Source organism: Limanda limanda, chromosome 1 (genome assembly GCF_963576545.1).
Source record: "Limanda limanda chromosome 1, fLimLim1.1, whole genome shotgun sequence".
Classification (NCBI taxonomy): Eukaryota; Metazoa; Chordata; class Actinopteri; order Pleuronectiformes; family Pleuronectidae; genus Limanda; species Limanda limanda.
This window is the reverse complement of record NC_083636.1, coordinates 5,475,512-5,498,147: the sequence shown is the minus strand read 5'-3', so window position 1 is coordinate 5,498,147 and position 22,636 is coordinate 5,475,512. Positions and strand designations below refer to the sequence as shown.

At 42.3% G+C, this 22,636-nt stretch overlaps 1 protein-coding gene across 2 annotated transcripts in view; it reads right to left on the bottom strand.

Moving 5' to 3' along the window:
- vav2 (vav 2 guanine nucleotide exchange factor) overlaps positions 1-22,636 on the bottom strand; it is a 182,772-nt gene that overhangs the window by 131,024 nt on the left and 29,112 nt on the right. The gene's annotated exons all lie outside the window — the stretch shown is intronic.

Sequence of the window (22,636 nt, the reverse complement as noted above, 5' to 3'; positions counted from 1 at the left end):
CCTGCAGAAGCCCAAAAATATGCATAATAAACCACATAATACATTTTCTAGTCACAGATAATGATGCTTCCCAGTCTCTCTAAAATATGCAATCGCACAGATAAACCTTCAGGGATGTGGAACAGACCAATAACTGCACAGGAGTATTGAAATATTAAAGATCAGGATAACTGCCTCCCCTCTTCCATCTCTCTCTCCCCCTCTCTCTCTCTCTGTGTGAAGAACACATTACCTCGCGTGCAGATCCAGATGCTGCTCAGATATGCTCTTTCATTTCTCCTAGCGTGAGCGATATGAACCGATGGCCACGGAGGCAGAATGTACACGCTAAATAGATTTGAGCGAGGGAAAACCGACGTGGAACAAAACGCTCAATTGCCTGTTTCTGCTGAAAGACAACACAACACACGCTTCATCCCTATAGAGGCTGTTGTGTGCAAACTGGTGATGGGACCAGCTTCCTTCTAAGACACTGTCCTGGAAGAAGCATTTTCTGATCTATTTGACTCGAATAAAGTCACACTCGGGTAAACCAATAACTGAATTAAGCCGATACACGAGTATTCGGACACATTGTGTTGACTTGTATAGATGTTAATTGCAGTAAAACATCCTGTGGGAGTCTTCACGGTATATTGTGACACGTATGGGGCAGTTACACACTGCAGGATGTGATGTTGTCGTGAGTCAGAATCAGACAATTAGCAACTCGTGTTCAGATCGTAACCAAAACTAGATCGACACGCAGCATGGGATTCATATCTCCATCTTACTCGGGCCACACTTCTCACATATACAAATGTGTGATTCTATTTGTTAACCATCCTGCAGCTGAAACATGTAATGAAATCACATTTAAACCCAATAGATATCCAGATTCATATCTTGATTTTGCTCATCGTTGAAACACAAAAAGGCAAATTAACTATCTTGAAATATTGAAAGTCAAAAAAAATCCTGGATGCTTCCCCCAGATTCAGATGTGCACCAGAATTACATTACATTACATTTCATTTGGCTGACGCTTTTATACCAAGCGACTTACAATAAGTGCATTCAACCCCGAGGGTACAAACCAAGAACACCAGGGATCAAGAAAGTACAATTTCTTCAAAAATATAGAAAGACTAGAAAATGCTATTTGTAAGTGCCATTTAAGTGCTACTAAATTGTTAGTTTCAAAAATGTTCAGTAATTTTTTTTAAATTTGTATTCAAGGTATAGTCAGAAGAGGTATGTTTTTTAGTTTGTGGCCCAAATTAAAGACCCATATCTCATCCCTTTACAGAGTTTAGTGGAAATCCATCCTGTAGTTTGTGTGTAACGCTGCCAACTAATAGACAGAAGGAACAAACACGGATGAAAACCAGAAAGTCCCATTTAAAATGAGGTCAATAGTCTTAATATTCCAGTTATTGGGCTGAATGTCAGCTTCACAGCAGCTTCAGGAGCAGAAACACACTGCAGGGCCTCCTCGCTCTGCAGGAAGAGGAAAGTGCACAATGTTCTCATTTAAACCTTCAAGTTAAACTGCAGTTTGATGAGCCTCACGGTTTCCTGCTGCTACAATCGACAATGTGGGACTTCAACCGCATCAGCCTCCTGTACTAATTAGCTTCCTCACGCTTTGGATGAGGCCTGAAAAGACAAATCAACTCCCTCGGTTTCTGCTCCACTGATTTTTCAGAGGAGAGACTCGGCTCCATTTGATATTTTCTGGTATTTTTTGCGGTATTTCATTTGGCCTCTGCCGGCCACACCTGAGCGCCTGGCCGACTCATTCTCATTCATGTGCGCACATCTGCTCGGTCCCAGTGTCACGGGTGTGAACTCCATAAGAGAGACACACTGGCCAGTGGGAAGAGCCACGATTGGCCGGCTCGCCAAAGTGACATTTACAGTTCGGCGGCGAAGGTTATCGTGCCTGCGGATCCTCACGTGCAGTGGGTGGAATAAAAAGCCCCAGATATGAAAAGGTAACATTTGCTGGAGTGGTTTGGAGATGTGAGGGAGAAGCAGAGAGCGGCTCTGTAGATATGGATCAGCAGTGGAGAAGATGTGTCTGACATTCTAATATATGTTTGGGCGATAACAGAGCCGGGGTAGTGGTAAAAAGAGAATTGCTGTGATCTAGATGAAAAAAATACACCATTTCCTGTGGAGTGGGGGAGTGTGAGTGCACCTGGGAATAAACAGAGCGCGGTCATCTCCTTGGGCTCGGGCTGCAGCATCCATCTGAAATTACCTCACAGTGGCCTGCAATGCATTAAAGCTCAGGTCCTCCTCCATTTCTCACTGTGTCATGAGAGCGTGTTGCTCACACAACAGCCGGCGACACAAACTGAGCTCAATTGACTTCAACACCGATAGAATTCAAAGGTCGAAAGAGTCCTATATGTGCACTTATGTACATAAACTATAAAAAAAACTAAACACAATTGACTTCAGGCTATTGTTTAACTAATAATACGATCAAACCATGAATTATTCACCCTTGTTTCAAGGTCTTTATTAAGTAAAAATGCCAAAGAGCTGCTGGTTAATGATGAATTTTCTCCTTTATCTGGATCTCATTTAGTAGAGTTATTAAAAAGATAATGCATAAAAGTGATTATGAAAAATAGTAAAAGAAAAATCTATTGGCAGATTGAAGATTTCTCCCTACCAGGGGCCATAAAAGGAACCTCACTCTTCATGGGGGGGGCCACATTAGTGTCCAACCTCCATGAACGATTCCTCACTCAGTAAATGAAACCCTTGTCCACCACTGGCTCTACAGCTCGAGACGTACATTATTAAATGTATTTAGCAAATTTTCCTGAAGCAGAAATTGAGAATCTACATATTCATTGCATTTTAATCTCAATGCTTATTAAATACAATACAGAGGAAAAACTGAATTGCCTCAGTTTGTGAAAGAGTCAAGCAACTAGTGGCTGAACCTGGGACTTCAGGGGTCAATATGTTCCCATTGTGGCCAAAGGGGCATCGGGCCCCCCGTGGATCCGCCCATGTAACTTCAACACATTACATCACTATTTCATTTTCAGGACGGCAGACGGGATCGTTACCTCACGACAGTTTCACTCTGTTTCATTAAACTGCAAAACTGTGGCTTCACCGTTTCAAGCCACCAGAAGAAACGTGTGGTTTTACGGCTAAAACGTTGCAATAAAAGTTGATTGCAAGTGAAGCACATTAAGCAGGTGCTTGTTCCCAATTACAAGCAATTACATTATTAAATATCTTTCCCAAGCACCTGTTACAAAAATATCTTTTGGGCTTTTTTTTGCAGTTTCACGTGTCAAAGAATGGAGACAGTGTTTTATAGAAAAAAAAACCTGCAACAGTTTTGAATCACTTGCGTCAAGTGGCTGTTTGGTCCATCGTTTCAAACCCACTTGTCACGACTCACTTAATACTGGCTCCTGGAAATCATGCTTCTCAAGGCTTTCAGGCCTGAAAGCAAGAGCAGCAATTACCAGAGCAAAGTCTGGCTGTGATCACCAGATGCTAAATCAGACTTTTCACAAATTCTACCGGAGGAGAAAGAAGGTCAGAGAGAGAGAGAGAGTGAGAAGGAAAAGAGAGGAGGTGAGGAGAAAATGATAGAGAGAGCGATTGCCTGTAGGTGGACTTACAAGGTGCTTGGCTCGACTGCTCCACTGGAGCGTCAGCTCAGACTTTGACTCCTCAGTCAAGAGCAAACAGCTCTTAAGAGAGGTAGACTTGTTGTCAGGAAGGATGGAGAGAGAGAGAGAGGAGGGAGAGAGAGAGGTGAGGAGGGAGAGGCGAGGAGAGAAAGGAGCTGCAAAGAGTCAGGTAACAAAGAGCCGTCACCTCCCTGACGAGCCCATCTACTATATCACTACGCCACATCACACACAGAGGTATAATGCATTACTCCTCTGGGAGGGGAGGGCGGGGGGTGCTCTTATCTGCACACACTCCGAGCTGCACCTGTCTGACGAGATACAAATTAGAGCATCCTCGTCAAATCTGAACAACAGCATGTTAAGGAAATGGGAAGCAGGGAAAACTTGGGGAGATGTGAAAGATCAGGGAAAGGATGTGAAGAAGAGGAAGAGGAGGAAGAGGAAAAGGTGGCGTGTTTTCCCAAAACCTCTTTGGTGTCGGAGAGGAGGGAGAGGTTGGGAAACAGAGAACTCAACCCACAGGGGAGAAGAGAAGCTGTGACAGGCTGAGAAACAAGAGGAAACGATGTGAACAGAACATGTTTCCTGGATCAATCATCTCCAAGGATTTATAACTGAATAATAACACCTGAGGTTTCAGAAATGATTTGTGTGGGTCAGTTTGGGGCAAAGGAAAGTAAATAAATAACAAGATATCAACAGAATGTAAAGAGGGAACAGTCTTGACTAGATGTCAAAGATGTAGTGTTGCAGGGATTTCTAATTTAGCATAAATCCAGATTCAGGGAAAAAGGCAATAAAAACAAAGGGGTTCAGCTCTCAAACAGCCTTTAATTTCTGTTTCTATCCACAAATAGATGTTTTAATGAACTACAAAGTTGTAAAATCACAAAAACACGTCTTCCATCACTAGCATACAGGGGTTAACAGGTATTCTGGCAATATGCTGGCCCCTATTTGTTTAGCATGAATTCAACAAATAGCCAATTCTTACTCATTGGCCTTTTAAAAGGAGGCTACACTCTGCAGACTGAGGTGAGTCACAAAGATGATCACACACTCAGACACGAGTCGATGAAACAGACGAGTAACTGTCTGGGAACTGTGTGAGTGTGTTCTCACACACACACACACCCACACACTCATAACCACACACTCACACACTCATAAGCACACAAAGCCCCCTCGTGTTGTGTCTAGGCCGGTGATTCACTCCACACCTTCAGAACAACAGGGGGGGGGGCTCTCAGCAGGTGAGAGAGCAGCAAAGAGGAGCTCATATGAAGCCAAGACAAAGCTGAGCTGTTTCCGACAAGCTGCACACACACACACACAAACACACACCTATACAAACTCACACACAACCACACGGATGCTTTCTGCAGGTGATGATGGATGGCGTAAACTTTGCACTTGGTTAATGATCCCACAACCGAGGGTGTTGATTGCTTTTCGGGTACGGAGAGAGTTAGCGATCAGCGCTGGAGCTTTTCCAAAAATACACCTCATCAGAATTGCTTGACTCTACGGTGCAGAAAATGTCCATTATAGTGGCGTCTTATTCAGTCTGGGCTGAAATGAAAAGACGGAGAAAAGAATGAGGGAAAGAAAATCTGCTCTTGTGATAAATCTTCTGCCTGCGGGGGATGCTGGCTCTCTGCAGAGCTTTCGTGTACTGGTACTGTTATGAAAAGTACTGGTATTACCTGTATTGTTGATATATAAGACTCAAGTGTTTTTCAGTAATCTCATTTTCAAAAAAAGGAGCCTGAGGTAAAGATAATCCAAATATGCAGAGTTCCTACCATCGAAGCAGTTCAGCAATATGATAAATCCTTGACATATTTAATACCTACATAAGTATTCAATCAAACAGTGTGTGAAATATATATATATATATATATAAAATTTATGCTGATGATGAATTGTCATATAATACATTTTCAGCTCAAGTCTTTGGGTAAAACTCTAACTGCTGCTCAAACTAATGATATTTCAGTTCAGGCAAATAGGAAAACAAACAATACAAAGTAAATAACACTAATACCATGATAAACTAGCCTGTCACCAGTTAACCCAGCACTGCATTGATGTTGTATCATGTGATCAATTTGTGTCTCAATTCACCAGCAGATGTGATCAATAAGAAAAAGAGGTAAACAAAAGACTAATTCCTCTGTTTTTCTTTTCAAAACTTAATTCAATCCAGAGTTTCTTTCAAAGACCAATGACTTCCATGTCTGTGATCCATGAGCGCTCTCATTTGAAATCAATATCTGCTTTGATCAACGTTTGAAACCAGCAAAAGCTTCCTCCCAGTTTCCCAGGGTCAGAGCTTTCAACACTTAGAGCAAAAGTAGATTCTAAACGATGCTAAATGAATTGTTGTGTTGAAACCAACCAGGATTTTAATGGTTTATAATCCACGTGGCACTTGGACACCCAGCTGTGGCGGGTTAGTAAACGTTTAGGTGGTGCACGTGCACCCACAGCGGATTAATGAACTGGGAGAATCCCACTTCCAGGTCAACCCGGATGTTTAAGTCAGTGAGGGGAAAGGCCCTGCTCCTGCAAATTAGAGAAGGGGACGCCACATGAATAATTAATTTCAATAGTATGCAAATGTGTTCATCTCCTGCTATTAGCCCTAAGAGCCTGTAAGCAGGTGTGGATTGACCAGAAGTTTGAGTCTCATCAGCAGAACGGCTTCGCTAGCAAGGCCCACGTGGCTCGTGTTAAAATGTGAAAGTTAAAAAGGCTAAGTACAGTTTTTAAAGAGGTTAATCCTCATTACAAAAGAAGATCATTGAGCTTAGAGCAGCGACTCTGGAGGGAGAACGGCGCCATGATTGTCGAGCATGACTCCGTAATTAAATCAAGTCCACCTTCACCTTTACACTGGCCACTGGTAAAAAAAAGAAAAACACACCATCGCAGATAAGAAGCGTGAGGAAGAAAGCATTAGCTGAGAGTAACATGCCATCGGTAACATGCTCAGAACATGGAAGCATCAGGTCATTCGTGAGGATAGAGAAGCAGTGAACCCGACACTGACTGGGAGAGGAGGCTCCTTCCTGGAGAAGGGAAGCTTTTGTGTGGGAGAGAGAGAAAAGAAAGAGAAGGGAAATGTCTTCATGGTCCTGCTCGTCTCTCTGCTGAGGCGGAAACCACCACAGGACAAAACCTGCTCTCATGGAAGAAGGAGAGGAAGAGGAAGAGGGACACGTTTTTCAACCTGTGCTTTAAAATACCAGCCACTGGTAATAAGCTGGGAATCATAACCATCTCATATTTAATCTCCTTTTTTTCTGGAATATTTCAAAGTGTAAGAGTACATTTTTAAACAAATCATGAATCATATTTCTTCTGCAAAGAAGGTCACACGTTTCATTTCAACATCGGTGTGTTGCCGGTAGTCTTTCACAAAAAACATTTTATTCTTCAGATCATTTTCAGGGCCTCAAATTGTTGAATATACCATCTATTTTATATTCCAAAAAACAAAATCCATTCTGATTGTATGTGTTTCATATTAACAGCTTGGAATCCTCATAAATAATTTGTGTAAAACTACTTTGAACCGACTGAGGAAGACGAGTGGTGACCTTCACAAATAGAGGCGATGAAGAAGTGAGTTTTAGACAAAAGAGAACAAAAGGCATCGACTATTATCACCTTAATTCTACCTGACTTGATTTTTCAATTTCCTCTGACCTTTCATATATTTTTTTTCTCTGTGGACCAGTAATAATTCATAAAGCCTCTTTTCTCTGAAGTCGTATAAACTAAACACAACCGATTTCTACTCTTGTTTATGTTTTTTTCCGTGGCTGTTTTTGATTCGTGAGAGACAGGATTCACCTTTGGATGACCGTCTCTATCTCCATTTGCTCTGTCAAAGAGGAGGCAGTTGGTTTTTTTCCCCAACAGACTATAATAAATATCACCATCATCATCTTCCGTGCCCTGATGGCTGCCCTGCGTTTCACTCTGAGATTGTCGCAGTCACAAGGAATCAGCCCGAGGACACAGAGACAGAAAAGCCTTTTACTCCAGGACTCACGTCGGCCAAGACTAGGGTTGCAAAGGGGCGGAAAGTTTCCAGTAAATTTCTGGAAACTTTCCGGAAACTTTCCACGGGAATATTAAGCTCGCGAATTTTGAAAAAATATATATATATACAAATTAAACGCTGAGCAATAAAAACATCATTCAAAACACTATTTTAAAGATGTATGGAATGAGGCATTCTTCCATCACATGCACAGACAACTCCCAGCATCCTTCACTCTACAGCAGGGCTATTGAGGCCTGCTGTAGTGTGCAGGACTAGGTAAGTTTCCATGATATTACTGGGAAAATATATTAGCATGCTGATTGAGGATTGTTCATCTGTTCATCTAGCCTATTTCCATTCATTTATCCATCAATTGTAAAATATTTTTACAGACTATTCCAATTGTTTGGCTAACTATTTATATCTCTGACATTGCATTAGTGTTTTTTTACAAACTTTTTTCTCATCTTATTCTACAGAACAATGCCACATGCACTCTCTCATGTGTGGAGACATTTCACCCCATCCAATGTAGAAGGTAAGGCTGTATACATTTAAAATACTGTGCAAAGACCTGTGTTAAGAATGACACAAAGATGCAGAAGCATATAGTCAAGTGCCCAAAGTTTCCTCAGGGCTCAAATCAGCCTATGACACAACAAAATGTTTATATTTATGTCTGTATATGACAAGGTAAATACAGTTAGTATAAATTACCCACAACATTTCCAGTTTATTCCCGTATATTCCCGTATATTCCCGTATATTCCCGTTAATTCCCGTTAATTCCCGTTAATTCCCATGGAAAGTTTCCAACTTTGAATATTCCCGTAATTTTGCAACCCTAGCCCAGACACTGAAACATACCGGTGCACACTGCAGTCCTCTCGGTTCCCTGCTACACTTCATGTAAATATGAATCTATAGTGTAGCTAAGCAACAGGCCATGCTGCAGAGACTCAGGAGAGCGGTGTGCGTTTGAGGCATTTCCACCCCGGGCGTAGCTGCAGACTGGAGGCTTGATGAATGTGAGAGGGAGGTCCGTCGAGAATCCCAGACACCCATGGATCAATGGCCACGTAATTTATGACATCAGACCGGGGAGGGGAAGGCTGCATTTATCTTTTTCCCCGCTGAGTTCCCCCTTCACAACTTAAGGCTCACGGGAGCGATTGAGCTCCGCGGTGAGAAATGTTACCTTTCACTTCTTTCCACGCAAAAAGAAACCCTTTGCATCGTACGTGTAACTTTACCTCAATGAACGTCCTCACTGTGCCGAGCACGCACACATTTAAAGTCCATTAACTGTGTTGAACGATCTTTGGCAGAACTGAGTTGGCTCTGGGCTTAGAAACATACGTCCAAAGAATTAACAAGTCACTATAAATCTGTGCAAATTTTATGCATTTTGACACAGAGGATAACAATAACATTAACACCCTATTAACACTTCTTCTCACAGGGATACAGATACTTCTCTGAATCCAAAGCAAATGATACTTCCACTAGAAACACACATGAAATATGTTTAGATATGAATCTGCTGATCAGCTACACGACTTGGAAATTTACATATTTCTGCTCCATTACAATTAAACAACTCTCTCACAAACGTCTGATAGGCTCATGAGATATAATCAGCTGCTGTGGATTAAACAGCGGAACAGAGCAAGATCGATAATTGGGACAAGCTGAAAGCAGCGTCCTTCATAATCATCACTTCCTCGTGCAGGAGTGCTTACACACAGCAGCTCTGTTACTAGAACTGAAACAATCGATTCGTCGTCGACCCTAAAATTAATTTGTTGTTTTCGCTGTTACCCCCTTATTTATTCTAAGCCCCCCAGTCGACAGACCACGGATCTGCAGAACAAAACCAGCAATCAGGGCCGAAGCAGTACCGAGTACCCGAGTATGATGACAAAAGAGACCTTGGATTCCGAATTGTTTGACTGCAGCTTCTCAAGTGTGAACAATTGCTGCTTTTTTCCTAATTTCTACTTTAATTAACTGAGTGCTCATTGGGGTTTTAAGTGTCGGTCAAACAAAGCAAACTATCTGAGGACGTTAGCTTGGGATTTGGGGAAATTCTGACGTTCCTTTTGTGTTTTCTGACATTTCAAATCCCCAATTACCGTTATTTAGTTTCATTATGACTTGCAGCCTGATTGCTGCGACTCGTACAATCTGACTGTGTCCTTCACCACAGATTTAATGTTATTCCATTGTAGAGGTAGGCAAGAGAGCCCTTCTTGACATGTGCTCCAGGGCCAAGACACTGACATCTGAAACCACTGTGAGTGTCAAGTGTTTGTCCCTCCTTTGTTTAGGGAGACTATCAGGTACACAGGGGGATGCAGCTCCGGGCTCCTGATGGCTGTGATTATCTCCGAGGTGACTAATGCTATTAACATGGAGAACAGCCTGTTAATTAGCCGACCGGCTCTGGGGCAGAGCTCGGCCTCCTTTAATCATCATAGCCACAGCTTGGATAAACAATCATTCAATCACATAACGGAGGCTTTGCTGCGACACACAATACAGCAATCAGCCAATTTACAGATTAAGTGACTGGATACAGTTTCCATCCATTCAGTGGTGCAGTGGACAGAGGTTTCCACTGGGAACTGAGCCAGAGCGAAGGAAACACGAGACCACAGCGACACCGGCGTGCAGACGCTGAACGGTTTGATTTCAGAACGACAATCACAGTGGGAATAGTCAACATCTCGTGTTTGCCCACTCTGCACTTTCTGATAATCTGCTGTTTGCACAAAACACTTAAATATTAGTCACAGCTGCACCTTTGCCAAGAAACACAATTGGTTCTATTGCAGGGATTTGCAATTTGATATTCTTTCATACAATGACTAAATTGGCTGGCAGGTGTCTTTTAAATTCATAGAGCATGACGCCTGGAGCAAAGATCATATTATCCGCTGTACTGAACTAGTGAGGGTAACCATGGCAACAATACTTCTAATTCTTACACTCTGGAGCTCACTGAAACCTAATCATGAGTTTAACTGACTACAAAAAACTTTAATTAATGGATTATGGTTTGGACTCATGGGGCACATGGCACTTTAGAGCAGACTACAAGTGCATCGGAGCTGGAGCAGAGTGCATACATCCGACAGAGCCGAGCAATCCTACACTTGACTGTGAAGTTCTTACGGTAGAAATGTAGAAGATTTCATAAAACATAGATTAGGAAAGTAAAATAAATATACTCGTAGATCCTTTAAGTGGATAAGTGGATCAACGTTCTTCAGAGGCTGAAGGTTTCTACCCAAACGTGACCCACAGCTGATGTTTTACCTGATTACCGGCACGTAGAGAGTAAAAAATTCAAGTAGACCAAACCAGACCTACTAGAAATAGTAAAAAATAGAATAAAAAAGAATAAAATAGAATAACAATGAAATAGAATATCAAAAATTTAAAATAGAAAATAAAATATATACATCTAAATATATATCTGTACAGATGAATGTTCAGTTTGTGCAGTAGTGCAAATATGGTGCTGGTGCAAATATGCAAATATTCCAGGGTGCTGGTCGATAGTCCGGCTGATTCTTCAGAGACTAGGAGCTAAAACCAAGTGTTTCAGACAGAGGCTGAAAAGAGGAGCTGCAGCATTGTGCATTGCGAGGAAAGTGATGTTTTCTGATGATTACCAACCTAAATATGATTATTTAAATGTATATATGTGTGGAAAATGTATAGTGTGTGTTTGTTGTGCAACCTAAGGCGCCAATTAACAGCATCTGTGAGCTCATTATCCTGACGTGACACAGGTAAACGTGTGACGTGACCTCCATCAGCTGGAAGGAGTGAAAGTTTCTCCAGAGCTTGGGCTGTGTATAGAGGGCATCAAATCCTCATTCGAGTGGCTCATCTTAACTCAAACACGTCAAGAGCCTCGGCCTAAATGAAGCCACTATGTTTACACTTTATCCTGACAGCTTAAGGTCAGTAAATACTGTCCTCTGTCACATTGCATCACATGGTCACAACTAATTTTTTTTTTGGGGCCCTCGTCACCGCCAGTGAAGCCGCAATCAACAACATTATGTATTGGGGGCAGACTTTCTGCTTATACTTGTCCCGCAAATTACATCGGAAAGCTTGTTGGCACCGTCCCTGGCAATTAATCACCGTTGAGATAAAGGCATTGTCAGCATGGAGAGAAAAAGAGAGCGAAAGCTTAAGCGGAGGTGGCAAGGGAGAGTTAGTGAGCATGTTTGTGTTTATTTTGGAGCTTCGTGCAAAGATGGCGAGGGGAGTATTGGTCGTGAAAACCTCTCATCTTCGTGACAGTTAATTATCCGTTTACATCGCTGCTTCGGCATCGTCTCACGTGTCACCCACACCTGTCGCTGTGATCTCCTCTAGAGCCGTTCCTGATGAAATTAAATTAAACTCCTTGCGTAAATATGACCCAGCTGTCCGGGCTGCTCCTATAAGGTGGGAGGAGTCTGAGCAGATTCAAATTGCAAAGAGCAAAAGAAAAAAGGCTTAAATCTTATCTTTTCAGACAGAGCGAGAAATAACAGAGAGAAGTCTGGACGAGAAAGAGATACAGAGAGTCGGTCAGATGGATGGAGAGCAAGTCGGGATCAAACGTCTGGTTTCTGCTGGTAATCCTTCTCAAGAGGAGGAGGAGGAGGAGGAGGAGGAGGAGGAGGAGGAGGAGGAGGAGGAGGAGGAGGAGGAGGAGGAGGAGGAGGAGGAGGAGGAGGAGGAGGAGGAGGAGGAGGGCAACTGTGCCACAAAAAGCAAATGTTATTGCCTCTTTTCTTTTCACCCAGCAGACAAGGCCTCTCCAGACAGTCTGGCACACGGGCCACAGGAGGAAACCTTCGGATAGATCAGAGCCCTGAGCCTCCAGCATGGAAAGAGTATGTGTAGACCGTGTGCAAGTGTCTGTGTGCGTCTGTGTATGTGTGTCTGTGTGTGTGTGTGTGTGTGTGTGTGTGTGTGTGTGTGTGTGTCTCTGTGTGTCTGTGTGTGCACATATGTAGCTGCTTATGCCTTTCAGATTGCAACACTCTTCCTGTTCTGTAATTGGAGGTTTTTTTAGCCCACGTAACAATGTCTGGAAACCACAACATGGCAGCAGTGTAAAGGAATCCATAAAAAACACAGGGTTCTCCTTCTCTTTATACCTCAATGATGACACAGAGAACATGTGTCTTGTCTTAAGACGTTCAACAGATATCTCCAGGACTTTTTCACCAGAGCTTCATGTGAAAAACTATAAAACATTTAACATAAGCTCTAAAGATAAATCAGGAATATGTTTGTTTTCAGCCAAGTCATTGAGACTAAGAGACTACGGAGAGATATTTTTTCAAACATTTCCTTTATTACATGAATATCTGTGCAAGTAAAATATATGTATTCATAAACACGAGTAAAAACAAGACACACATTCCCCATAATTGTTCCAGTAAATTATCAAACAGGCAAAATGCTTCCAAGTCCTAATCACTCTTTCACTGAGCCAGAAGTCCAGTGAAAACAAGACCTCAATCACCACAAACAAACCTCCAGATAACTACAGGGCTGAGGGAGCCAGCTCGTGATGATGGGTCTGGCACCGCTCCCAGTCAGACTCTCCAGGAAATCTAACTGGTCGATCAGGAGAACTCAGATATGATGACGGAGAGGGAATTGACCGGTCGGAGCATCGAGAACCAGTGGGGCTGCTTTGTTCTAGCTTTGATTGAGTTACCAAACCAGACGGGGACTCGGAGAGCACCTCCACAAAAGCTAACGCTCTACTTCGCCATGTTTATTGGGATCCACTCCACTCCAAAAAAAGCAAACGTCAATGACCACGGATCTGCAGAACAAAACCAGCAATCAGGGCCGAAGCAGTACAGAGTACCCGAGTATTATGACAAAAGAAACCTTGAATCCGAATTGTTTGACTGCAGCTTCTCAAGAGTGAACAATTGCTGCTTTTTCCGTAATTTCTACTTTAATTAACTGAGTGCTCATTGGGGTTTTAAGTGTCGGTCAAACAAAGCAAACCATCTCAGGACGTTAGCTTTGGATTTGGGGAAATTCTGATGTTCCTTTTGTGTTTTTCTGACATTTCAACACTCTACTTCGCCATGTTTATCGGGATCCACTCCACTCCAAAAAAAGCAAACGTCAATGAAAATATATCTAAATCCAAACATTTGGTTAATGGAGCTTGTTGGGACCTGGAGCAATAAAGTCAAAACTCAGGAAAAAGAGCTGGCCAGCTAACTACGTAAATTATAGAGGCCCATAAATTCAAATGTTTAATCTCTGGAAACCAGAGCATGTCATGACTGTCTATTAAAATGAAGTGTTTACAGCTGAATTGCCATTTGGACAAATTTAAGCACCATTTATTTATGTCGAATCGTCAAATATCACAAGTATCGAGATCATGATCCTGGAGGGACTGAGCGTCGGGTGACGGAGCCGTTTCTTCTCTCATGACAACCATGAGAATAAGCAACAACTGAAAGAGCAACGCGGCCAATCATCGACAGCTAAGTGATGCTATGAGCTACAGTTTCAGGAGCGTCCCGGAGGGCAGAGGTGAGGAAATCTAAGAGGCAGGAGCAGCTTGATAAACCAGCTCTCTCTCTCTTCTCTACATCTCCCACGCAGTTGGACGCCGCCCGCAGCGCTGCTTTTAAAAATAGGAGGGAGAAAAAGCTGTCACTCTGGATTTAGCCTACTTTCCAACATGCCCATTAATTTCAAAGCAGATGGCGAAAAAAAAAGAAAAGAAGGAAGGAGAGTGGGTTGGAGGGAGGGAGGGGTATCCTCTAAGCTGCTAAATAACAGAGTGGAGAGATTCAGATGAAAGTGGCAAAGGAGAGAGTGGGACGACCCAAAATAAAGCAGGGATGGAGGGGGTTATTTTAGAGGAGAGATAATTTGTAAAGATGATTATTCTCAGGAGTTTACAGGTCAGGTTTATCAGCATCAAAAGGTGACGCTGAGAGAATCCACCCAAAAACCAACTGGGAAGCATCAACTTTGCCCAGACGTCTATCGATCAGTTTATCCACACTTCCCTTGTAGGCACTTTACTCCTGAGCCGAGAAGTGCCGGTATAAATCAGAGATGGTTTCTGAAATGAAATAAAAAGGGGGAAGACAGAGAGATGGAGAAACAAGCCAGGCACGGGATACATCTCTATAAGACAAACATTCCCTGCAGGCCGAGAGAAATTGCCGGCAGTAAAAAGCGTTGCCATAAAGACCTCACAGCCCCACGCGGATCTGATAAACGCTTCTCCTATACAAGCTGGGAACGAGGTGAAGCAATCAACTCAACTGCAATCAGTCCATCTGTAATTAATTAACACGCCAGCCCCCCTCCGCGAGTCTGGCTAATGCACAGTGTTTGGTAAATCATATCGCAAACAAGACGTCCTCAAGGACAATAATTAATCACGGGATCAGCCATCGTGACGAGCGTCCTCCAGGTAGTTTACTAACGGATTTGAATTACTGGCTTCTCTGAAGATTTCTGTATCGAGGTGTCCACACTAACACCCATTAGTGGTGGGGGAAAAAATCGATTCTGTTCAGTATCGCGATATTTTGCGCCCGTGGTACGCGGTCATGACCTTGCAGCCAACTGGACTGGACTCTAGTAGTACACATTTGTTTATTTTTCTCAATTTGATTGAAGCTCTAGGTTACTCTTATTTATATGATTATTCTCAGGTTTATGTTAGTCTATTATGTCTGCTTGATTTTACTGTATTGTATTTAAATAATTGTAAGGTATGTGCTGGGAGCTCAGCGTTCATGTGAGAGGTCTCATATTCAGGAAAAAATTACAAAGGTCCTGTGTCCTGAATGTTCAAGGACAAAGTTTTTGCACTTCAGTTAATGTGTAGAAGACAATGTTGTTCACATAATTAAATGTGACATTTGAAGTGAAGTGAGCAGTCTTATTTTCCTAATTTGTTGTAATGCCTTTGAATAATATGGGGGACATGAATCGCAATATATCGCAGAATCGAATCGCAATACTTGCAGTATCGCAGTATATCGCAGAATCGCAATACTATTGAATCGTAGCCCAAATATCGCAATAGTATTGAATCGTCACATTTTTGCCAATTCCCACCCCTAACACCCATGTGGGAATTTCCCTCATGTTTTCACTTTTGTAAAGCGGCTACAGCGTGTGGGTGTTTTACTGTCATCCGAGTCAGAAGGGCATCAGGACGGGATGAAGCGGAGGAGACAAGACAAGTCCGTGGGTTTGTCTCCGGGGGACAAACGGAGCCGAGTGAACTCCCCATCTCGAACTAATCGAACACGCCTGTGACATGACGTCATCCACTCCCACACCAGGACACCAGTCATCGGAGTAGAGGAGGAGAAAACCAGCTGAAGGAGGCAGGAAGCCAAAAGTAAACGTGGAGCTATATGAGCAGCAGGGCGGAATAAAGGAGATAAGATCCAGATTCAAGTTGTATTGTTTGTGAGGGAAAAACACCTTAAAGAAGCAGATCAGCTCAAACAGACACACACACCTCAGAATACAACTCTGCTTGTTCGGGCTAATTTCACAAAAGAGAACAGGTTGGTTCCTTTCTAAGAAGCTTCCGTGGTGTTTCTCTGCTTGTTTGTTGCTACTGTGTTTCCTCTGTCAACAGTTTGGTGCAGCATGCTGACACACACACACACACACACACTCACACACACTCACACACACACACACACACACGGCGACAGGAAGCTGTGATACGCTAGAACAACAACTGTCAGTGCAAATTAAAAGAGAAATCAACAATAAAGCATCAGGGTTGCGGAGATATGAAATATGAGCGAGAAAGAGTTCACCGTGAAGTAGCAGAAAAAGGAAGCTGTGCTGTAACTAGCAGAGTACTTAAAGTAAATATACTATAGATCTTTATTTTTGGCTGTTTGATTTGAAATGTTTGGTGGATCTGTGATCAGTGATTCAGCCAAAAGAGAAGAATTCAACCGATTCAAAGGACAAAATGAAAAACCCGATAGTTGGCACTTCATCCAATAGACGGAGATAATGAGCCTAGAGCTAGAGACGACCCTGACCTCTGACCCCTTGAGTGGTGCTGCCTGAGATTTTCACTGTGAAGATCAATAAAACATCTCATAGACATGTGCGTTAGCCTCCGCACACACACACAGACACACACACACACACACACACAGACACACACACACACAATAAATATGCCTCTGGGTTCCCGTGAAACAAATACAGCAGCACAGAGTCGGTACATTAACCGCAGCAATGAAAAACCCTGATGAAAAACACTTCTACTCAAGCTCTGACAGATGATGCTGGTCTGAATAAACCACGGTGGAGCAGTCATCTCCATCAGCCCTGTGTACACACACACGCCGGGCGTCACAGGACCGATCCCGGGCTCGAGCCGCCGGCCTCGGCCAGCAGGAGCGGAGAGAGGTAATTATTTGGATACTGATTCGAGCAAGTGGGTGTGTTGAGAGCCTAATACTATTTGGACATGGCTCTGGTCCACTCTATTACATGCAGGGGAGCTGGCAGAGTAATGGAATATTTGATGAGCGCAGACACACAACATCAAACATGGCGCGGCTAATATCTGCGAGCCGGACAAGTCGACAGTCATTTTTATTATTATCCTGACACGGGGCCGCGGAGGAGGAGAGCAAACCTGACAGAGAAGGAAGATTTTTTTCCCCAGGTCAGATTCACAGGTGTAACAAGAAGTGTTGCATGTGAGACGTGGAGAACTTTTTCAAGACCCAAGGGGTGTCCTTTAAAAGTGGACAGGACGGAGCAGGTTGTCTTCCTGGCTGACAGCCGTCCAAAACATGTGAGCTGCTGTTGAAACTTTGTTTGTCCAATCACACAAACTCCAGCTGATGTTCGCCCAAGTCAACCGGGGACAGATGTTTAGATCTCTGAGGTAATATTAGAGTCAGAGCAAAACATCTCAGATTCACTGATACATCCGCCTCTATATGATTTCTAAGATGTATTTATCGAACCATGACAGAGAAATGTAAGTGACATTTGTAATACAGTTTATGCTTAAAATGTATCACAAATGTATAGAAGTTGAATTGAAAAAAATACAACTTTTATATCGAATGTGAACATAAATGCATATTTTTCTGCTTTGTTTATTCTGTATAATAAAAAATGTCATATTGGTTCATATGAGCGAACAAAAAATCTATAGTTTATACATATTTTGAGAAGATGATGGAAAAAGCAGATATAAAATAATTTCACGAAGTGCCGCAATCATACATTTAACTCCAAACACAAAGCTTTCAAAAGCTCATCGTAATTGATTTTGCTTGAAACATTAATAATCGCTTATAACACAAATTCTGAAACACAGATTAAGACACACACACTTCATTCAGATAAATATTCTTGCTCATCACTTCTGTCTTCCTCTTAGCTTCGGACGCTTCAGGATCAAATGGGTGAAATCACGTGAATCTCTCCATTCCGACATCGTCTTATCTGCTTAACTCTCGACTGTAAACACAGCTGCACAAAAAAAAATCTCTGGAATTTCTGTGTCAGATTGCATCACTATTGAAATCTGTGTAAGGTCGCACAGTAATTGTGTTTCCCTTGGTTTGAATGGTTCAAGATTTGTTTGTTGAAATTGAAAAAGTAATTCTGTCCCATTTGATTGTTAAGGCTACTTTTTTCAATATTCACCAGAACAGAAATGTTTCCCAAACCTTAACAAATGTCCTCTGTATTAAATCAGAGCTTTAACAAGCTGCCTGGAGTGTATAAGACCATAATGCAAATATCGCAGGTACGTATGAATATTTTAGTTTAGCACTGAACAGTTGGCAGGTACATTAAGTATTAAAAAACATTAATGTTGATGAAACTGCTCCACATTATGCCCGCGGCCACACTATGTTTTCAATGAAGCATTTTCTGCAGCAATTTTGTCGCAAATTATTAAAATCTTTCTGGAGACAAGGTTAAACAAGCAGGTAACAACACAGCTGCTGCTGCCGAGTGGTGAACATATTCTGCACTTGTGTTTTAATCTAGTTGAAAGCAACATTTCCATTCTGGCTCTGTGCTTTACAGTATCTTGTTTTAATTGTACCACTGATTATTTTCCTGGGCAGTTTGCCCGAATACTCTTTATTATCTGGAATCACTGCTTTGAATGTGTGTGTCTGTGTTTTGTCTCTGTTTGTGCCCATGCATGTGCGTGTGTGTGTGTATGTGTGTGTGTCCATGCTGATGTGACTCAGATGACCCGAGAGACAAACAGTCCCATCAGGCTTTATCAAGAGACGTGATCGTGCCGAGTAAGAGGAAACACACACACGGGTGAGATACGATCTCAATATAGTTACACACACTTAGACAAACTTGTATCCCCTCTGCTCACACAGCGCAGACACAGCCCTCCAGGCGACTCCGCTCTTTTAATGACTCCATAGAACGGTCGATGTAGCAGGCACGTGTATACTCAGGTGAGCTGAGCTGGCAGCAGTCTGCTTTATGGCTCTCGCTGTGATACTTAATGGAGCGAAACCTGAGGTAGAAAACTGTAAAAAGATCACCTCTGCAATCCAGGGCTGAAGAGCAAACTATGACATTTGTATCAGCATATTATCAGGTCACGATTATAATAGAGCCGGACCAATATATCGGTTGGCTGATATATTCGGCTGCAATGAATTCAACAACCAGAGTTTGACCATTAAAAGTTTCAGTGACAAATCGGCCGATATGAGATATTATTATCTGCGTCCATGTTTGCTGTTTGCACCAATACGAAAGCTAAATTCAAATCGTATACATGTCTTTTATTTACATTAATAGTCATGTTTAACTACATTTATGGTTAAACTGGAAAATATCAAGGCTCAATTACATTTCTTTGACAAAAGGGATTCTTAAAGACATCTGAGGAATCACTGACAGTTTGGTATTTTTACTTATTTCATCTTTATTGGCTGATACGTCAAAGGTTGGCGGTTCGAATCCAGCCTCTCTGAATTTTGCATATTCTCTTCCCTCACTTTCACCCTCAGGATAAGCAGGTTGGTGTGTGAGTGGATGGATATCAGACATTTGCAGTTCTGGCGCCAAAATATATCCGTCAGACTCTTAAAAGTAAATCAGGGAGAGAAGAAGTGTTACGTGTTGCATGTACACATCTAAAAGGCATCAATAGATAGCAGTATCTAAGAGAACCTTACTCTGTTGCATGTATTTTCCCATGAAGCAGTACAGTCCCTTGGAATGAACACTGACAAAGGGAGCGAGAACAAAACCTGCACACAAAAAGAACAGTCTGCTAAACAGCAGCAGGTGGGGGGAGCCGCATCCAGAGGAAGATCTCTCGTCTCTCCTCACTTTGATACGCTCTGGAATAACACAGACCAGCCACGGGCCAGATGTAGCCTACGTGTCTACCTAGAAAAGGGGCTGCATACCCACACTGCACAAAGGAAGCTATGTATAAAATAATCTACCATGTGCATATATACCTCTGACAGCTGTGCACTACGTCAGATTCTGACAAACTGCACAATTGTAGATTCATTTCAGCTCACCCTGTTTTGCACCATCACCTGCAGCTACAAGCTTTGAGCCACGTTCCAACATCACTGAGGTAACGTCATGATACAAGAATTCCATCGAAGTCTCATCACTCATCACTCACATTCCAATGACAGGCTTCAGGTGGAAAATCCAGAAAAGTGCTTCAGCAAAATTACAAAACCGTGACAAGGAATAAAACAGTTATTAAATACCCCCACACGACACGTGACACATGCATCCTGTAGACTTTAATCCAAGCTGACTGTTGTGGGTCAGGCCTCAGGTTGGTGATTAAACATGTTTTAATGTGTGTTTTAATAACATCATGTCACACGGATATTTAAATGTTGCCTCATGCTGTAATTTGAAGCTGGAGCTGTGTCAACAATGCAGGAGGAGTGGATGTTAAAAGCAGATATTAGCGATAAAGGAGATGACACTACATCTGCTTTCAGATATGCACATAGACCAGATAATGTCCCGAAATAATCCAAAGAGGCTGTTTGTAAGAAAGTAAATAACCGAGTCGGTTCTGCACGTTCTCCCTGGTTTTTTCTCTGCCGCCCCCAAGGTAAAAAACATGTGAGAATACAGCAGGAGAATCTCCGGAGGATTCATAGCGAATGGTGATCTCTTACACGTAACGGACCTAGAACAACAGACGTATTTTATGTGTAGAAGATTAAGATGTGATGGAAACAATGTGATCTCAATGTGCGATATGTCTGGCCTCCTGTACCTGAAAGCCCGGACCCAACTGTGTGGACCTTCTCCGGAGTTAATGTCTGCAAAAGGCTTTCGATGAGTAGACTGACAGGAAGGAGTCATAATTTGACTTAAGCTTGTATCTTGACTTGTGTGAAAGACAAACAGTCATCTCCACATCAGCTTAGCGAACCAGCAGGAGCACATCTCTCTGCTGATAAAGGCATAACAGTAATAATCGCCCATTACAGCAGGCTTTTCTCTCCGGGAGGCTAATGATAATTAGACATATTCTAGTGTCCGTCCATCCATCACGCGACAGGGAGTCACACACCGAGCCCTCTACTGTACGTTCCTCCACTCACACACACAAAACTATCATTAAAGTGTGTGTGTGTGTCGGGGGGGGGAGCAGCAGGACGATAATGTTTGGATCAAGGCAACAAATTTTGATGATCGCACTCCTGCAGCGATCGAGGGACTTTCTGCTGCTGATGTGCGCCATAAAAAATATACATCCAGGGTAACTTCCTTTCATGACTCAGGCTTTTATGTTTTCTATGGATTTATGCCGGAGCCGTAAAGTTGATCCCAGCGTTTCACTGCGTCTAAAACTCAGACAAGCGAGGACGTGACACATGAATACTTCATATAACACCTTGCACTTGAAGCCGACATTCATCCCGATGCTAATTACCAACGAGGTCTATCCATCCAGTGACAGTCCGATAACAGGTTTTCTGCCGCGCTCGTTATTCCGCTCGGCGTTTTGCGCTATCATCCGAACGCCATCACTCACCGGAGCCGCGGCGCTCGGACGTGAATCACTACCTGATGAACGCTCAATCACCGGGCGAGCTCGTGCAGCTGTCGTCTAAACGGAACCTCCTCTCCTCGCCGCTTCCTTCCCTCCGCCTGACATTTCCTCAAATATATATATGGGTAGTTGACAAATAAGGGTGAAACAGTATTTTTTTTAAATGTTCTAATGAGGATTACAGTTTTATGAAATTATAATGTTCAAATGCTGAATTTTTTTAAACTGCTAGTGTTCCTCGGATTTTTTGTATAATTTCATTGCGGTGTGACCGGCCGTCATTCACCACATTTTCATCATTTTGAGTCATTGCTATACAAGACTGACATTAGCTATTATGCTAAGTGAATAATAACACAGTTTATCCTTAATATGTTTAATTAAATTTAAAAAAATTAAAAATTAAAAAAAAAATTTACAATTTTTTTAAACAAATTTTTAACTACAGCCGTCACACTACAGGACTCTCAAAAAATGACACATTCATTTTCTGACAGAAAGAGTGAAATTTATGAAATTAACAGTCACCTTTCAACATACACAGTACATTCCAACATCTGGGGGGCTTCCTGGTAGTGGGATAAACTAAGGGCCCCTATAGTTGTCCATGTAACTGCCGTTTCAAAAATCTGATTTTCCATGTCACGCCACAGGACATTATTTGTGTTACGAAAGTTATTTTGCTGTAAATACTCATATACTAGTTTTGTGCATATTAAAACCTAATATTAATAAAGTCATTATATACAATATAATGCCAAGGCAGTTATTACCTGCTCCGGATAATTCTGGTTTATTTTGTTAATATGT